We start from the raw sequence: 3,247 nt of genomic DNA on the forward strand, positions 1-3,247 counted from the left end.
ATCAGTCATTATCCTTCAATCAACGCACCAGCCAAGTTCACAGAGGGTGGAAAATTACGACAATATTATGAGAGCTCCAAGACTAACGAGGCAGGATAAAAACACGATGAGGATCTACAACGACAGGATCATTCAGGGAGTGCTGATTCCATATAAAACAACTCACATGATCCCAGCGTGCATTTCAGAGAGGTGTTCATTACTGGAGTACCGCAGGTCTTTAGTTTAGGCCCAGCTGTGATGATAATGATAACAATGATAATAATAGTAGTGATGATATTGGCGATAGAATGAGTACTGTGCTGGTAGTACTGTTGATAAAGATAATTCATGACGACAACTAAATGGGATTAAAAAAAAAGGTATAAAGAAAAGTACAGGACGCTTCCTTGCCACTTTTCCCAATTCTAAGCCATTATGACCCCCACAGCAGCGAACGGTTGCAGCCACCACCGGCCTCCCCTCCACCATTCTGCCCCAATTAACTTTATTTATTAGTCCCGGCTCTTCACTAACAAGGCGAGTGTGTCATTAGCTTCCTGCCACGTTGTGTAATTATGTGCTGCTTTTCTCAGTTGGGGAGTGATGATCGTGGGTGGGAGTGTCGACTGAAGGTAAACCGCATACTGATGACTGTACCAGGCCCCTCACGCTCCTCCTCAAGCTCCTCCTCACCCGGATCATTTGTACAGTCGCTTCAACAAGTAATGTCACACAAGTCTAGGAAGTTTCATATATACAAATAAAAGATAATACAGCCCACGTGAAACTATAAAGGAAAGTGGAGAATACAGGCGTCCTATAAATGAAGAGAGGAAATACATAGAGCTTAACTAAAATTTTGTACTAAAGTCTTCCATCGACTCTCTCTTGTGTCATATATTTTGTCGCCGTCAGTATGTCAAGTCTTGGATTGCTGCTTATTAAAGACTTCGGAAATGCAAACCTTGGGATACGAAACTAGATGACTGCTATTTTTCACCTGAAGTATTTTTGTATTTCAAAACGTCAGTTTGCGTTTTTATTATCTGATGTTTTTAAAACAGACGAATTACTGTCATTAGTTTTATTTGTGATTTTTTTTATCTAAAGTTTGAATTCAGTGGCCTTAAAAAATGCATAGTAGCATACACGCACACGCACGCACGCACGCACGCACGCACGCACGCACGCACGCACACACACACACACACACACACACACACACACACACACACACACACACACACACACACACACACACAACGAAAATAACCAAACATAACGATACTTGTTCACGGTCACGTATCCTAGTAGATATTGTCAGGAGAGTGGACAAGGAAAGAACACCTTTACACATCCAATCTCGTTACTTTCACGTGTTCTTAAACTTTCTCCCCGCTAACGTAGAGTTTTGCATGAAGGAACTCGAGTGGCGAAGGAGGCAATGATGAAGACGTGACGCGGTGGGTTACTGCTTGGTTATTGCTGTCAGAGTCGTTAGTGCATTCACACGTCGGGGTAAATGGTAAGACATCATATTCTCGGGTTCCCGGTTCCAGCTTCCGTAGAGGGCACTTGAGGAGAATGTGTGTACGTGTGGCAGTTAAGAATGTGGTTGAGTGGTGTGGATTCCTGGTTTCTGGTTCTCGTTCTCGTTTTTTATTTATTTATTCTATTATTTTCTTATGTTCTGTTCGCGTTTGTTAGGAAGATAAATGGGTGGATTGCAGTTTTATCTTCATTAATTGGCATGTTTTACGTTCAACTTTTTTTTTTTTTTTTTATTTGTATCACCCTTTTTTTTCGTGTCAATGTAGAGTAATTAGACTTGTACTTAGAAACGCTTTGCTGTCTCATCACGACTGTTTTCCAAGGCCACAGAGATAATTAACGAGGTTCTCAAAAGTGTTTCTCCAGTTAACAAGTAGAAATCTTATCACTCTACCTGTAGAAGCGTAAAAACACCTTAAAAACTCGTGTCAGTTTCAATAAAGCCTTTTGAAACAGTGGAAGTGAAGCACAGAAGTGTATGAGAATCCGAGCCTTCTAGTTTTTTATTTGGGATTTGATTTCTTTTAATGTTTCTCTACTTGTCTAATATATTTGTTTTCTTTATTATTTGTCCACTAATTAAATATTTCATTCTTCCAATCTGTAAATTATGTACGTCACTTCTCCCATTACTTTCACTGTACACAAAAAAAGGACAAATAAATTAATAAAAGAAGATAAATATATAAAGAAGTAAATAGATGAATAAATCTAAAATAAAATAAAAACAAAAATCTCTCTCTCTCTCTCTCTCTCTCTCTCTCTCTCTCTCTCTCTCTCTCTCTCTCTCTCTCTCTCTCTCTCTCTCTCCTGTCAGTTCTTTCATGGCTGCAATTTTTTTTCCTGTTCCTTACAGTAGATCCACCGCAGACATTTCTGAGCGTCACGGGCAACTTTTCTTGGCTGGTGTTATTGTTGTACCGTGCCACTCGCTCGCGGAAGTCACTGGAACCTCCCAAACCTCATTGCGGGGGACGAAAAACATTTAGAAACTTTCACACTTCTAAAAGTTTACGTTCCGCGCCTGTCTTTCCGCCACAGACTTCTACGTGTCCTTCAGAGTCAGTTTTTACTCTAAATTTCTGTAGCTTTACTCTGTTTCCTGTTATTCCTTTCACATGCACGCTTGAAATATGATAAATTTCATTGTCTTTTTTTTTTGGCTACCATTTCAGGAGTTCCCCATGGTGTCTCTTTGTTCCGTGTGTCTCCTCTCCCGTCCTTCCTGCGTTAGTTTGCAAATGACTACTTGATATTCCCTGATTGGTTCGTTGCAGAAAGAATCGTGTATGCAAATCGTCCTGCCGAAATGCCTTTGCAATGTTGATGCAGCGGCCGCTTCTGGGTACAGCGGACACGGTGGGAAGGCGAGGGTGGTGCTACTGGGTTACCTGCGAGTGTGTGAGCGGGGTGTTACCTGCGCTGCGCTCCGTGTTATTATATTATGGGCTTATTTCGGGAAGTGTTCATGGTGGAAGTTGTAGTTTATGCACTTGTTGCGTTTCATTTGTTTAGTCTTGGTCTGTGATGAATTTGCAGCGTGTGTTGGTGGGCCGGTGTGTTGCGGGAGGTGTTACGTGCGTGTGTGGCTTGCTGTTGGATGGCTACTTGATATGCGCCGTGCCACGCTGTACAAGAAGTGGTGCAGGTGTGTCGGTCTACGTTACTGACCTCGTCACACCTGGAAGACTGGGAAAAATGCGTCTGGAAGAGA

This window comes from Portunus trituberculatus, chromosome 25, assembly GCF_017591435.1.
Source record: "Portunus trituberculatus isolate SZX2019 chromosome 25, ASM1759143v1, whole genome shotgun sequence".
Taxonomy (NCBI): domain Eukaryota; kingdom Metazoa; phylum Arthropoda; class Malacostraca; order Decapoda; family Portunidae; genus Portunus; species Portunus trituberculatus.